The sequence below is a fragment of the Chlorocebus sabaeus genome, chromosome 20 (assembly GCF_047675955.1).
Source record: "Chlorocebus sabaeus isolate Y175 chromosome 20, mChlSab1.0.hap1, whole genome shotgun sequence".
Lineage (NCBI taxonomy): Eukaryota > Metazoa > Chordata > Mammalia > Primates > Cercopithecidae > Chlorocebus > Chlorocebus sabaeus.
In genome coordinates this window covers 16161405-16178160 of record NC_132923.1, presented here as the reverse complement: position 1 = coordinate 16178160, position 16756 = coordinate 16161405, and the positions used below count along the sequence as shown (strand labels likewise).

Here is a 16756-nt window from a genome sequence, read left to right as displayed (position 1 = left end):
GCGATTCTCCCACCTAGGCCTCCAAAAGTGCTGGGATTACAGGAGTGAGCCACTGAGCCTGGCCTGAAATGTTTTTTTTTTTCCTTTTTTTTTTTTTTTTTTAATGAAAATATAGGACATGGAGATGTTGAAAGACACTTTGCTTTATTACTGTTATCATTATTTCTATAGTATAATTCATATATTACAAAATTCACCATTTTAAGCACGCATTTCAGTCTTTTACCATATTCCAGAAGTTTCACAACCATCACCACTACCTCATTCCAGAATATTTTCATAATGCCAAAAACCATGCCTGTACCTACGGGCAGTCACTCTTCAATTCCGCCCTGCTTGCTGTCTCTGACAACCACTCATTTACTTTCTCTAGATATAGATGTAATTGTTCTGGGCACTTCCTCTATATGGAATAACAAACTGTGACATTTTCCATCTGTTTCTTAGCATATTGTTCTCAAGTTTCATCCTTCGTAACCTGCATCAGTACATGAACTTTTACGACCCAATAATATGCCACTATATGGTTACACCACATTTTGTTTATTCATCAACTGATGGTGGTTTAAGATGTTTCCACTTTTTAACTATTAAGAATAATGCTGCTATGAACAGCTTTATACAGTTTTTGAGTGAACACCTGTTTTTCATTTTCTTGGTTATAAGCCTATGAGTGCAACTGCTGTATCATATGTCACCTTATGTTTAACTTTTTTTTTTTTGTTAAACTTTTTGAGGAACTCACACACTGTTCACCAAATTCAGTAGCTATGCCATTTTACATTCCCAACAGTAACATATGAGAATTCCATATTCTCCATAACTTTCCAAACATGTATTGTCTTTATTTTTTTCTTAAGTCATAGTACTGGGTGTGAAGTGGTATCTCATTTTGGTTTAAATTTACATTTTCCTAATGATGAAAAACAGTGAACATCTTAGCATGTGCTTCTTGGCCATTTGTGTGTTTCCTTAGAGAAACCTCCACTCACAGCTTTCTTCCCATTGTTAAATTTGGTTGTTTGTCATTTTTTGCTCAGTTATATGAATTCCTTATATACTCTAGGTACTAGACCTGTGTCAAATATATAATTTGGAAATAGTTCTCCCATTATGTGGATTATCTTTTCACTTCCTTGACAGTGTCCTTTGAAGCATATAAGTTTTTATTTTAATGAAGTCCATTTCTCCATCTATTTTTGGATTGTTTGTGCCTACTTAAAAAATGTCTAATCCAAAGTCACAAAGATTTGTACCTGTTTCCTTCAAGACATCGTTTTTTGAAGGAGAACTTTCCTGGGTTGTAGAGGAGGGTGGACATGGTTTATTTATGCCTCCTGTCCATTACCGATGTTTCTCCTGATTGTTATTCATAGGCTCACCACCCCTCCATCAGCATCCATGGCCTGTAGCAGAGCTCTGGAGACTGATATCCTTCCACTGACTTTGGTGCTGGTGAGAGCCCTGGTCGTGTGGTTCAGCTTGGCCTTAACCCGACCCACTTCCACATATTCCTCAGGCCCTTTAGAGTTGAAGCTGAGAGCCTCTCTGAGAACGCTTGCCAGCCCATGCTGTTCTAAGGCTGGAGCAAACTTCCTCTGTCTATTCCAGACAGAAGAGACTGCAGGGGTTGGACTCAGTCAAGACATCTCTGGTGTTAGAAAGTAGACCTGTTTCAGGGTTTGGGGAAGATTGTTCAATATGAACTAGGTCCTCTCTAATTATTTTTACTGTATGTGTGACTTCTTTCCAGAAACAAAGGAATAATATTTGTCTTAGAACATTCTGTCCATTCTTTGTCAATTTTTGTTTGTCTACAATTTTAACATGGGTAAAGGAGAGTTCAGTGTAAATATATTCTTAACAATTCATTATGGTTCATGTCCGCTGCCATGCGATCATATTTAAATCTATGAACTAGCCTGTCACTTAGGTATTATCCTGTTCCTGATGAAAAAACAAACTCAGAAAGATTGGAGAATTTCCCTAGGTCACAAAAGTAGTGAGGAGAGGATTAAGAATTAGAAACCAGTTCCTTTTGGCCTTCAAAGCTAATCTTGTACCATTAGATCAAACTGATTTACATACCTTTGCTGGAATTTGTCTCAGAGTTTATGCTTCTCACTTGATTTTCCCAAGGAAAGAGTGTGCCACTTTAATATCATTTCAAACTTTGAAATTTAAAACCCTTTTGTAATATACTTTTTTAAATCTTTGTTCTATTCCATTGCTTTTGGTTTCTTCTCAATGGATCCCTCTTATTTCTAGGCTAAATATTTGTTACCTATTTTCTGTCAATTTTCAATTTTTGAGTGTTTCTATCTCTCTCTTTGTTGTATGCTAACAGTTCTTCACTGAGGTATAATTTGCATAGAGTATACTGCAAAAAACCTAAAAGTACAGCTTAATACATTTTAATAGAATTATACATTGTATAATAACACCCAGTTAAAGACAGAGAACATTTTCCTCCATGCCACAAAGTTCTGATGTGGTCCTTGCCAGTTAATACTCATTCCCCAAATGAAGAATATATTCTGAATGTTGTCACTGCCTTAGTCTCTTTGTGCTGCTAGAAAGGAATACCAGAGGCTGGGTAATTTATAAAGAAAAGAGGTGTATTTTGTTCATAGTTCTGCAGGCTGCACAAGAAGCATGGCACCCGCATCTGCTCCTCATGAGGGCCTGAGGCTGCTTCCACTTGCAGCAGCAGGTGAAAAGGAACCAGAGTGTGCAGAGATCATATGCTGAGAGAGGAAGCAAAAGACAGAAAGTAAAGGTGAGAGGCACTTTTTAATAACCAGCTCCTACAGGAGCTAAGAGAGTGAGAATTCACTCACTACCTTCTCCCAGGGCGGGGATTAATCTATTCATGAGGGATCCGCTCCCATGACCCAAACACCTACCATTAACCCCCACCTCCAACACTGGGGACCACATTTAAACATGTGATTTGGAGGGGACTAATATTTAAACTAGAGCAGCCACCACAGATTAATTTTGCTTGATCATGTGCTTCATAAAAATGGAATCATTTTGGCTGGGCCTGGTGCCTCATGCCTGTAATCCCAAGACTGCAAGGCTGAGGTGGGCAGATCACCTGAGGTCAGGAGTTGAAGACCAGCCTGGCCAACACGGCAAAACCCTGTCTCTACTGAAAATACAAAAATTAGCCAGACGTGCTGGCAGGTGCCTGTAATCACAGCTACTTGGGAAGCTGAGGCAGGGAACATTTCTTGAACCTGGGAGTCAGAGGCCGAGATCGTGCCACTGCACTCCAGCCTGGGGGACAGAGTGAGACTCCATCTCAAAAAAATAAACAAATGGAATCATTTAGTATGTTCTCTTGTTTTCACTTCTCCTACTCAGGTGGTTATATATGACACTAATTTCTTTGTGTTTTTCCCTTGTTTCATTTTGTTTTGGCCAAGTTATATCCTATTGATTGTATGATTATCACACAATTTGATATCCATTTTTCTGATGGGAGACAGGTTTAGTTGTTGGTTACTGTGTATAAGTAACTATGAATATTCTCATACAATTATTTCTGTGAAGATACATACTTATTTTCCTGGGTAGCTATAGCTGGGGATGGAGTTGCTTGGTGAATGGGAAAAAAATAGACCCAGACTATTGCAAAGTAATTGTATTACTTTACGTTGCTATGAAAAATGTAGGCCATTTCCAGTTGTTCTACATTCCCACACACTTAATATTTTTGGTCTTTTAAATTATAGCCATTCTACCAGGTGTGTAGTGATATCCTATGTTGGTTTTCTCATGCTTAATGTTCAGTTAGACATCTTCTTATGGGAAATATCTTTTCAGATTTTTATGTTCGTTTATTACTGGGGTGTTTGTCATTTTCTTTGTAATCTATAGGAGTTCTTTATATATTTTGAATGCGTCCATTCAAATATATATATTTTTTGCTATATTATAATTATTTGCTATTTCTGGTCTACAGATAGCTTTTAAGTTGTTAAACAACAACATAATAAGCAGAAGTTTTTAAAAATGAAGTGCAATTCACTTGATTTCTTATTGCGGTGAGTGCTACAGTATCTAGTCTAAGAAATATTTTCCTATGTCAAGTTCATGAATCTATTTCTCATTTTCCTTTACAAGGTTTCTAATTTGAATTGTCACATGTTAAGTTAATTTCAAAGTATGATGGAGAGTGGTTGTTAATATTAACTTTTTAAAACAACAAATAGTATTTCACTCAAAATCGTTTTACTTAAAAGTCTTTCATTTCTCCAATGAAGGGCATTGGCGACTTTGTTTTTAAAACATTAAGAAGTGGCTGTGCGACCACATTCTCACTCACGGGTGGGAACTGAACAATGAGAACACTTGGACACACCGCGGTGAACATCACACACCAGGGCCTGTCCTGGGGTGCGGGGCTCGGGGAGGGATAGCATTAGGAGAAATACCTAATGTAAATGACGAGTTAATGGGTGCAGCAAACAAACATGGCACATGTACACCTATGTAACAAACCTGCACATTGTGCACATATACCCTAGAACTTAAAGTATAGTATGTATTATATATACATTATATATATACAGCGGTGCGAGGGCCGCTGCACAGCTAGCAGAGCCATGGTGAGGAGGACAGCACCTGCCCCGAGCTCTCCGCCTCCCCTGCCTGCCAGCTCAGGCGGCCCCAGCAGCAGCGACCAGAGGAGCCCCCCCAGCAGCACAACGGCCAGGTGGATGCCTCTATCCACAGCCTCGTGGCGAACCGGATCTGTTACGACGCGGCCATCGTGGGCAACAAGGACTCGCCCTCCATCTAGGCCACCATCCCAGGGAAAACCTTCATGAACATCACGTCAGCTGAGCTTGGTGTCCTGGTTGGCAAAGACTGGTCAAGATTTTTTGTAAATGGGCTGACACTGGGGGCTAGAAATGTACTGTGGTCCCAGACTCACTGCTGCAGGATGGGGAATTGACCGTGGATCTTCAAACGAAGGGCATCGGTGGAGCCCCCACCTTCAATGTCACTGGCACCATGACTGCCAAGACGCTAGGCCTGCTGATGGGCAAAGAAAGTGTCCACGGCAGTTTCACCAACAATAAATGTTATGAAATGTCCTCCCTCCTTCAGCGTTCCCAGTACTGACCTCCTTTGTTCCTTCCCCTCCACTGCTCCCCACAGTTTGCCCCCCTTTCCTTCTCATACACACATACACCATTTTAATTTCGGGAGCCGTTACCCCACACCCCTCATTGCTGCCAAAACCACATGGGCTGGGGGCCAGGGATAGAGGGACAGACACCTTCCCCTACTCATACTCCTCCTGTGTGTGGTTGGAAAACTTTTTTGTTTTGAGGGATGTTTTTATGAATAAAAAAGATTCTACTCATTAAATAACTGTTCATATGTGGGCGTATTGTTTGAGTCTGTATCCTTTTACTTTGATATATTTGTGAATACTTACACCAGTACTACTGTTTTAAAATTACTGTAGCTTTAATATCAGGTTTGAAGTCTAGCAGAGTAAGTCCTCCAACTTACTGCTTCTTTAAGACCAACTTGCCTATTCTAGGTTCTTTGATTTTCAAATACATTTTGAAATTAGCTTTCAAATTTCTCTAAAATCTCCTACTAGAAATATTAATCAGAACTGTGTTGATGTAATATGCTAACAACATGGAATCTTCCAATCAATGAAAATGACATATATTTCTCTATTTAGCCTTCTTTCATTTTTCTCACCAATTGCTTTTAGGGGCCTTGTACCTGCTTCACTGCATATATTCTTAAGCATGTAATGATTCTGGCTATTAATCTCTATTACCTTTTATTGCATTTCATTTTCTAGCTGCTAATTGCTAGTATGGAGAAATTAAGATGAGAAATCCATGTTACTAAGTTATAATTTAGGTACTACAGATTGCATCACTTTAAAATGTGTAATTCAATGCATGTTTACAAATGCACACACTAATGGAACTACTGCCACAACCAAGATAGAGGAATTTCCCTACACCCCAAAGTTTCTTGTACCCCTTTGCACTTCATCAGTCTTTCAACCTTCGGCCCCAAGGAGCTGCTGCCACTTCAGATCCATTTCCTTTTTAACCATTTTATATAAATGAAATTATACCTGTGTTCTTTTGTGTCTGCCTTCTTTCATGCATCAACGTAATTTTAAAATCCATCCATATGAGTATTTGCATCAAGAATTTATGCCTTGTAATTGCTGAGTAGTATTCCTTTGTGTGGCTATACCATATTTGTTTATCCTTTCACCTGTTATTGGACATTTCTATCCTCCACGTTTGGGCTAGTATGAAGAAACTACCATGAGCATCCACACATGGCAGGCCAGGTCCCACTACCACAGGCCTCCTGACAACTGTTTCAGTACCGACTGACTGGTTCAATCAAATATTAAGAGGAAACAAACAAACAAAAAAGCCAGTGCCCTTATACAAAGGCTGGAATGTACCAAAGCCCACCAAGAGTTTTGCCTAGGATTTTCCTGAGCCTTAAAGCATGACAAAATTACAAAGGCATTCTTAAAAGGAGTCATTTAGCATTAAACAAGTTTTACTGGGGATCTGAAGAAACTCCCCAGGCCTTAGTTCTAGATTAAAAGAAGTGAATCACTTATGTATTTAGATGAATGCAACTTCCATATACACATATACCTTAGAAGGTACATAAGCTCAGGAAAACTTTGTAATTCTGAGTTGGCGTGGTGATAATTTCCAGGCCTTTTCCCTGTAACCAGTTGCAGAAGTAAAAACTCCCTTCCTCCCCAGTTCATCTGCATCTCCTTGCTGGGCCACCAGACATAGCAGCCCGCCCCTCGGTTTAGTCTGGAAACACACACAGATCGTTGTGCAGACATAGTATGTAAATTCCTAGGAATCGAAGGACTGTGCATCTGATTTGTATATGTTTAACCTCTAAGAAACTGTTAGACTTTCAAAGGAGTCATACCATTTTTCACTCCTACAAGTATAACACTTCCAAGTGCTTTATATCCTCACCAACATGTGCTACTTTCAGCCTTTTAAATTTTAGCCATTCTCATGGATATGTACTGGTATCTCATTGTTGTATTGATTGATCTCCCTGATGACTAAACAGTAGAGCATCTTTTCCTATGCTAATTGACCATTCATGTATCTTCTTTTCTGAAGTATCTATTCAAGTCTTTAGAGAAACTGTTTCATTGTGCTTTAATCAGAGTGCTATATACATATATATATACACACACACACACACATATACACACACTCTAAAAAAACCCTTTGTTGGAGATAAATATGATATCTCCTATATTATAGTTTCCTTTTATGTTCTCTTAATGTTCCCTATTTGGAGATAATGACAGATAATCTTCATATATATATCTATATATCTATATATATAGATATATATATAGACACACACACACACGTTTGTACACATACATATGTCCTAAGAATCATTAATTAGACATATGTGAGTATCTATTTCTGGATACTCTCTTCCCTTCCACTGATATATATTCTATTTTTTTTTCAACAAAACACATGATTTTCATAGCTGCAGAGTAATTCTGGAAATAGGTAGTGAATTCATTCACCATTATTCTCTTATAATATTGCTCCTTTATTATTCTTGATCACTGACATTACCATATAAATAGTAGAATCAAACAAAATGGAGAAGACATTGGAGTGGGGACAAAAATGAAACGGTGGGAGAGGGATGCCTGTATGCTGATATAGTTGATGCCTGTACGGTTGAATTGGGTCTACCATTCCTCATCTAATTAGCTTTGGTCTATTAAGCTGCATAGCTACACACAAATATTGGTACTAGGTTGAATCCAGAGGAGTAAGATATTGCATTCTTCAGAGTAGACGAGAACACTCTGAATTTGGGGTCACTGGTTCATAAGTCATATAGCAGGTCCCTCTGGGAAGGCCTAGAGGAAGATTTACAGGATACACTTGAAACAACATTGAAGGCTTCTTGTTCCCCAGAGGGACCCAATCTCCTCTCAGTCAAGAAGATCCAAGTCTCTGAACTGGATGCCAAGTTATAAATTCCCACTATACTGACTCCATCAAGCTTCTGTCCTCAGAACTAGAGTTTATCAATAAAAGATGAACTCATGGGAGTCTAGGCATTTATGTGCATGAACAAAACAGACTTTGAAGAAAGAAAGTCACAGTTGCCACAGGAAAACAGCTTCGACATCCTCATCAGTCATCAGGGGTGTTCTGTTGGGAGGACTTGATATGAGGCTTTCCTCATCATGGGCTAGTACAGACTCGGGGGAAATGTCACCAAGTCCTCAATTCAGAGTGTAGCAGCCTGGGCTGTTGATACGTTAGGCCTCCTGCTGCTGGAGATGCAAGTAGTGTATTTTCATGGCCACCACAGGTGCCCTTAGGTTAGCATTCTTCAGAGCCAGAATCTAACAAGACACAGAAGCTCTGAGTATCTCCCTTTCCTCAGTCACTCACATAAATGACTTCAGGTCCTTCAGGGGGAGGCCTGAAGGAAGACTGACAGCATACACTTGTGGCAACATTGAAGGCTTCACTCTTCCTCAACGGATCCAATTCCCATCAGTCAAGAAGCTCCAGGTATCTCAACTGGATGCCAGGTCATAAATTCCCACTATGGTGACTGCATCAGGTCTCTGTCCTCAGAACTAGAGCTTTTCTATTATTACAAAAGTTCATTTCTTACTACATTTCCCATCCATTACATTCCCAGACACCTCACAATGATCAGTAACCACCACATACCCCTACCTCTCAAGGAAATCCCTCCCGCCTTGTCTCTAGATGGCCACGTCCCAAGGTCTGTCCTCTACTCTTCCAGAACCCTGTTCTTCTCACTGACAGCAGCGAGGGCAAACCCATACAGCATCTCCTGCCATGACCTCCAGTTTGCAGACAGTAGGTACCACAGGAACTTGACAGTCACGCCACTGTTCCCCTCACCTGTGCATTTCTTAATGCCTTGGTGAGGAGAATGTCTCTGGATCTTCCTTGATGGGAGCTAAAGGAACGAAGGTAAATAATGCTATGGGACACACCGAGAATTGAGGCTATGGAAGAGTGACCACTGAAGTAACAGACAGATGCAACTATTGCCAGATACTCAGTGCCGGAGCAGGGAGGGAGAGGGAAGAAATACAGACCTCACCTTCCTCTCACTTCCAGGCTCCATCAGGTGCCCCCCATTGCTAAACCTAACTAGAAGTGTGTATGCAGGGGAGCCAAGGATGTATTCTAGAAGGGACAAGCACAAAGTGGCATAAGACAGGATGGAAATAAGTGGAGTGGATCTGTGGGAAGCAGGAGGGGATGTTATGGGGAAACAAAAGGAGAATACTAGCTAATAAGGCTAGGTGACACTAACATTCCAAAGTCTGTGCTCATATTCAGAAAAGAAAGTTCAGCATAAAGTACTAAACCAGGAGTCAAGATACTGTATTTTCAACTGCTGTTCCAACAGCTGCATTATAAAGGGACAGTTTATGTCATGCCTTTCTAATTTGACCTAAAGTGCCAGGTGGCATTGGGGCTGGCACAGCCTTGCTCAATTATGTCTTGAGGAGTACACAGAGACAGCCAGGCTGAGGGAAAACACAAGAGAATAGAAGAGATGCTCTCAGGGAACAAGAGACCACACGGCCCCAGAGTCAGGGGCAGCATCAGCCACTGTCGGCTGCTCATTTTCCCAGACACAGCCCACAAGCCTCAGCCATGCTGTGCTTTGCAAGACGCTTCTTCACCTTTTCAATAAACCTGCCTGAATTGAAGCTGACAGGGGTTTATTTCTCCTTCATCATCAATGAAATTATTCATCGAAACAATCTCCAATGAATTTTGGGCACAGCAGGCAGGCCCATCCCTGCTTCTGTTCCACTGTGTCCCCTGTAGCTTGAAAAGGAGGATGTACTGAACTACCACCAAATGTTCCTCTGGCTCTGATATTCTGTTATTCTGGTCTCTTTTTGGCTACTTTGTTTTTGGAAGCATGCATCCTAAGGCATCCAGCTGAACAAACTTTGTCTACTGTGTCCAGGCATTCCTGGTGGGATTTCAGATAAGACACTCTTGGGTTGCTACACTCACAACCACTGAACCAATTCTATGACCATCTGTTTCATGGCCACATGTTTGTTCATTTTATAGGAACATAAAGGGAGGGGACAGACAGCAAACTTCCATGTTATAAATTGTATCATCTTAAAAAGGAAACAAGGCAACACTTTGCAATAAAACCATAAGATGCTTTAAATTTAAGCTTAATGCAATAGAGAATGCCCATAAAATTCCTATCTAAAGAATGTTTAGAAAATTGCTGAACAAAGGACATCATCATTTAAAGTGATATGAAGAAACCTTCTCAGCTAAGCATATGGGCTAGGTTAGAGAGAAAGATAGAGGACCCATCTCTGCCCTGGAAAAACTACTGGTAGCATCTTTCAAAAAGCTCTCTGTGTTTGAGTACGCACCTTGAACCACAGGCTCACACTGGATCCCAACTGGCAGCTGCTTCTTGGCATTAACATTGGATTCCCTACTAGTAAATCTTACCAAGATCTGAGTTTCTGCAGATACGATATTATTTTGTTTGGCCATCCTTATCTTCAAGGGTAACCAAGAAGGAACAAGGAACTTATTTACCTCCCCAAGGGTAAAGGTTTTACCAATGAGACGCTTTCTTACTATGACACAGGGCCCCCTATGCCCTGTTCACTTCAGTGCCCTTTGTGCCCTGACAGAAGCTCATGCAGGTCCCAGGATTCCTTATATGATTAACCTCCTTCCTGAATCCCAGCTTCATGCTGGTGGTCATGACAGGTGTCCTATATCCCATGCTCATGTCCCTGAAGTCATCAGCCTGTCTCCAGTTAGAAAAAATTACATGTCTATAGACAGGCCTCTTTGGAAGTAGCAAAAGCTTTCTCACCTTCATACATTAAAGTTTGGAATGTACAATAGTATAAACACTTTGGGGAAAAATGTCTGGCATCTTCTTACAGAACTAAACAACTACCTACTCTATGACTCAGTAATTCCTAAGCATTTATCCAAGAGAAATTAAAACATATGTCCAGAAAATGATTTATACAAGAATGTTCATAGCACTTTTATTCATAATAGGAAAAACTGGAAACATTCAAGCATCTGTCAATACAAGAATGGATCAATAAACTGTGATACATTCATTCCATGGAAAGCCTAAAGGAACAAACTGTTGACACACAAAACAACACGGATGAATCTCAAAAACATTTGCAGTGCAATAGGAGCCATACACAAAAGAGTGTGAGAATAGAGATGAACAATCATGGTCTCAAGAAATGCAGAGCAGAGAGCCCAGAGGCAAAGACTCACAGGACAGCGGGTCGGTCCCAAGCTGTGGATCCTAATTAAGAAACTCCTGCTGGATTTTGCCCAGCTCCATTTCCAAACTATTGTGGGTCAGTGACTTCTTTATCCCTTCCTTGTTCCCTCATTTTGAACTAGAATCACTGTAGTTGTTATTCCATGTCTGTCCCGTCATTTCACATACGGGGCAGATAAGCTGTTCGTTCAGTTTCACAGGTCGATGGAGGAAAGGGAATTATGTCAAGGATCTGTACTTAATGGACACCCTCAGAAGCCTCATCCACATCTGGTGTGGATGTTTTAAATCGATTTTTTTTAAAAACAGCCAGTACATTCCTGGATTTTAGCCTCACATGACTCTGAGCAGAGAACCCAGACACTTCATTCCAGAGTTCTGTGGTTTCAAACCACTGATTTGTGGTAATGTGATCATTGGCAGCAAGAGAAAACTAGTACAGGTGTCTGTCTCTCCTCTTGAATTTCAATTTCAGATACATGGATGCTAACCCCTCTAACAGAAAAAAAACAACCAATCAATCAATCAATGAAAAAACATATTGCCCTCACCTTTATGTGGCTGTTCCAGAGACCTTGCCGCCTGAAGAAGACAATGAGAGGTATTTCAGGCACGTCAGGAGTGCGGCTTTACTGTTATCAAACACATTTCTGAAAGAATAAAAATGGTTGAGGTCAGGTCGTGGCTCATGTCTGTAATCGTAGCACTTTGGGAGGCCAAGGCAGGTGGATCACTTGAAGTCAAGAGTTAGAGACTAACCTGGCCAACATGGAGAAAGCTTGTTTCTACTGAAAACACAAAAATTAGCCAGGCATGGTGGCGGGCGCCTATTATCCCAGCTACTCAGGAGGCTGAGGCAGGAGAATCACTGGAACCCAGGAGGTGGAGGTTGCAGTGAGCTGAGATCACGCCATTGCATTCCAGCCTGAGGAACAGAGCAAAAACTCCATCTCAAAAATTAATTAATTAATAAAGATGGTTCATTACTTAACTCCACATATTATTATGTGAAAATGTATCATCTCGATTTTAATAGCAGATTTTTTAAAATTGCTTTTCTTTTGCTCACCAGAAAAGGTCTGGTAGCAAATACCGGTTAGCAACACAGATGAACCAATTCAAGGAGAGCCATAAACAGGACTACTGTTATGTTTCCCAAAAAAACCATCCCTAGAATGCAATCTCTTCTCTACTTGTCACAAAATGAACACAATAGTCCACTATATAAAGTCCCAAACACATGAAAATACAATGAAGTCTGCTTTCCAAATATTCATTCTATTCAGACCCAGTCATGGGGACCAGGGATTAGGAAATGACTACAAAGAGATTCAAGGGAATTTGGGGAAGCGACAAAATGTGCTGAAGTAGAAACTCTGCTGATGGCTGCACAATTCCATAAATCAGCTGAAATCATTGAGTCGTATGTTGACAATGGGTGACTTTTATAACAAGTCATTCTTTAAACGAACTTTTGGGTTTCTGGTCCAACATGGAAAGAGCTAGGCAGTCATCACTCGTCCTCACAGCTAGCAAAAGGTTGAAGGAACTGAAAGTCAACCCTTCTAGGGTGGACCAGAGAATTGAAGTCACAGGGAAAACTGCCACCCTAAAAATGAGAAAGACAGGCGAACACACAAGGAGTCAGAGCTCACAGGAAGAGAAGTTACTGGGGACAGCAAGTGGGAGAAGAACTTAAATGGTATTGACAGATCACTAGAAGCTGAGGGTGGTCTGGTTAGCGCATTAAAAACTCCTTGAGAACTAGACTAAGGGGGAATCTCACATATTTCCAAGTTTTACTACAATGATCTCAACCAAGTTCTCAAGATGAAGTTCTGATAACCAACCTGAGGTTTGGCACTACCAACTTCAAGACTTACATTAAGCCACAGTAACCCAAATAGTGTGAAGTTGGTGAAAAGAGAAAACACACACACAAATAGATCCATGGAAAAGAATACAGAGCCCAGAAACAGGCCTACCTACAGTCCATTGATCTTCCATGAAGGTTTAGAGACAACTTAAAGCAGGGAAATTACCCTTTCCAACTAGTGGTGCTACAACAGCTGGATAACCACATGCAAAAAATATATAAATAAATCCCGGTATGCATGTTATACCCTTTATAAAATAAATCTTACATGTAAATGTAAGGTGCAAAACCATAAGAATCCTAGGAGATAACATCGGAGAAAGTCTCAGGGATCTTGGGTTCGATGATGGCTTCTTAGATACAAAACCAAAAGCACAATCTACTAATGAAAAAAATTAAGTTGAGCCTCATTAAAATTAAAAACTTCTCCTCTGTGAAAGACACTGTTAAGAGAATGGAAAAAGCAAGTCACACACTGGCAGAAAATATTTACAAAATAATCTGATGGAAAAACTGCTGTCCAAAATATATGAAGAATTCTGAGAACTAAACAACACAAAGCAAAAAAAAAAAAAAAAGAAAAAAGAAAAAAATAGGTGAAAGACCTGAAGACCTCACTAATAAGATACACAGATGGCAAATAAGTATATGAAAAAGATGCTCAAAATCATTTGGCGTTAGGGAACTGCACACTAAAACAACAATGAGATATCAGTGGAAACCTATTAGAATGGCTAAAATGCAAAAAGGTGAACACATCAAATGCTCTCAAAGATGAGGAGCAACCAGAACTCTCCATAGCCAGTAGAAATCAAAAGGGTACAATCACTCTGGAAAACTTAAGTTCACTCAGAATCCTGCACATAAGTAGTTACAGCAATTTTATTCATAATTGCCAAAAGTTGGAGTACCCAAGATGTCTTTCGCCAAGTGAATGAATAAGCAAACTGTGTTGTAGCCCCACAATGAAATCTGACTCAGTGATTTTAAAAAGCAACCTAACAAGCCATGAAAAGACATGGAAGAACTTAAAATACATAATGCTAGAAAGAAGTTAGTCTGGAAACCTACATACTGTACGATTCCAACTCTAGGACATTCTTGGAAAGTCAAAAAGAGAGAAGTAGTAAAATGATGAGTGGTTGTCAGGAGTGGAAGAGAGGAGGACACACGAAATGGTGAAGCACAGGGAATTTTCAGCAGTGAAACTATTTTGCATGACGCTGTATTGGGGATTTAGGACATTATGCAATTGCCAAAACCCATAATCTGTGAAACTCAAAGAATGAACTCTAATGTAAACTATAGACTTTAGTTGATAATGATGTATCAATAGCAGTTCATCAATTGCAATGAATGGACCACACTAATACAACATACTTATAGGGGAAATTGTGTGCTGGAGGACATGGGAGCCTAGGGGAACTCTCTGTACTACCCACTCAATTTTTCTGTGAACCTATAACTGTTCTAAAAAGTAATGTCTGTTGGCCAGGTGCGGTGGCTCAAGCCTGTAATCCCAGCACTTTGGGAGGCCCAGGCGGGCAGATCATGAGGTCAGGAGATCGAGACCATCCTGGCTAACATGATGAAATCCGGTCTCTACTAAAAAATAGAAAAAAACGAGCCAGGCGAGGTGGCAGACACATGTAGTCCCAGCTATTCGGGACGCTGAGACAGGAGAATGGCGTAAACCCATGAGGCAGAGCTTGCAGTGAGCCGAGATCCGGCCGCTGCACTCCAGCCTGGCAGACAGAGTGAGACTTCGTCTCATAATAATAATATTAATATTTTTTAATTAGGTTGCAGCAGCCCCATATCAAGGTTTTCGTGGCATCCTGTTATTGTGTGGTTAGTACTCGGCATTGAAATGCACCAACCTGGAGTCAGAGCAGTTGGAGATTTCCAGGCCTGTGCCATTTACCTCGAATCCTGGGGTGCCCCAGAAAACAGTAGATCAGTTAGGGAGAATCAGCCTCAGCAATCTAGATAGTGTAGGTTTGTGGTAAGGACAGGTACAAACCATCTGGGTGGGCAGACCTTGGTGAAGAGTGGAAACCACTGAGACTCAGCAGCTGCCCCAGTGGTACCCACAAATCAAAGGAGGTGCTGGGAGGAGCTAAGGGCTACTGGATGAGCTCTCTGCCTGCAAGACAGAAGCAGCTCCAGAGATTCTGGTAAATAATGTGGGTTTCAATACAGTGTGATCGACTCAAAAAAGTAGGGAGAACAAAAAGGGGAAAAAAAGAGAGAGCATGAGAGAGAAAGAAAAAGAAAAGAAGAAAGGAAGAAAGGAAAGGGAGGGAGGGAAGGAGGAAGGAAGGGACAGAGGGAGGGAGGGCGGGAGGGAAAGAATAAAGAGAGAGAAAGAGAGTTGGAGGAGAGTAGGGAGGGAGGGAAGGAAGGAAGGAAGGAAGGAAGAAAGGAAGGAAGGAAGGAAAGAAGGAAGGAAGGAAGGAAGGAAGGAAGGAAGGAAGGAAGGAAGGAAAGGAGGGAGGGAACAAATTTACATGAAGATGAGAACATTGGGGAACGTACACCACCAATATTTTCCATTAACAGGAACATGCTAACTAGTGATTAGAGAAAGACGCACTACTGTAAAACCATATACTGTTTCCATGGGGTACAACCCCTTCCTCCTCCTCTGAAACACATTCTGTCTCTCGCCCACTGTTGCCAGAGACTCCAGAATCTACCTGGCTGCATTTGGGGGCCTCAGTCCCTGGGTCTGATGTCATCCATTTGCCATTCTCACTGGACTTCTCTCCTTGCACTTGCTCCCAATCCCCCAGGACCTGGTGGGCGGCCACGTGAGAAGGACACAAACTGGCCATGCCCCTTTCTTTCTCCCCCTCTCAATGCCTGCAGTGGTGGGTTCCGTGGGGTAGTGGCCTGAGATTTATTCATTATGGGGCCTCTAGCCCAGAGCAGGGCCTGCTACCTAATAGTCACCCCATGAAAGCTCAGGGAAAGAAGGCGTCCACCACAAGGTCCTGGGGAACCAAGAATTCCACTGTGGCCCATAAATTCTACGTCCTACAGGATTCTGGAATGGGAGATGGGAAAGGCCTTCAAAAGTGGCCACTCTTTTAACCCATTATACTGTCAACTGAGCCATGTTTCCCCATCCTGGACACATCTAGAGGGCACCGCCTAAAACCAGACACATCTCCCCATCCAGGAGAGAGTAGGGGCCTGAGCCTGGGGGATTCAGGGGGACAGGGAGGAGATGAGCCAAGAAAGCTGAAGAGGAGAAAGCAGGTGAAAGGGGACAGCAGGGTGGAAACAGCGAGAAAAGGGGGCAGACAATGGGGGGTGAGAGGGGAAGAGCGAGGAGAGGGATGCAGATCTACCTACTGAGGAAAAGTCCTGGAGAGAACACTGTCCTCTCCTGAAGTAAAATCACTTCCACCTGACCACGGCACTGCAGGTCGTGGGCAGCACACGCTGTGAATATTGGTTCATTGATTTAACAAATACTTACTT

The 16756-nt window shown here is 41.4% G+C and overlaps 1 protein-coding gene and 1 pseudogene across 2 annotated transcripts in view; one reads left to right on the top strand and one right to left on the bottom strand.

The window, feature by feature from the left end:
• LOC140709333 (NBPF family member NBPF11-like) overlaps window positions 1–16756 on the bottom strand; it is a 41619-nt gene that overhangs the window by 24596 nt on the left and 267 nt on the right. For both annotated transcript variants that reach the window (XM_073008076.1, XM_073008077.1), the window contains exons 2-3: window positions 12151–12316; window positions 11943–12041 (exon numbers count right to left, since the gene is read on the bottom strand). The gene's annotated coding sequence lies outside the window, so the exon portion shown is untranslated. The remainder of the gene's footprint in view (window positions 1–11942; window positions 12042–12150; window positions 12317–16756) is intronic.
• On the top strand, window positions 1351–5136 carry LOC140709292 (profilin-1 pseudogene; annotated as a pseudogene).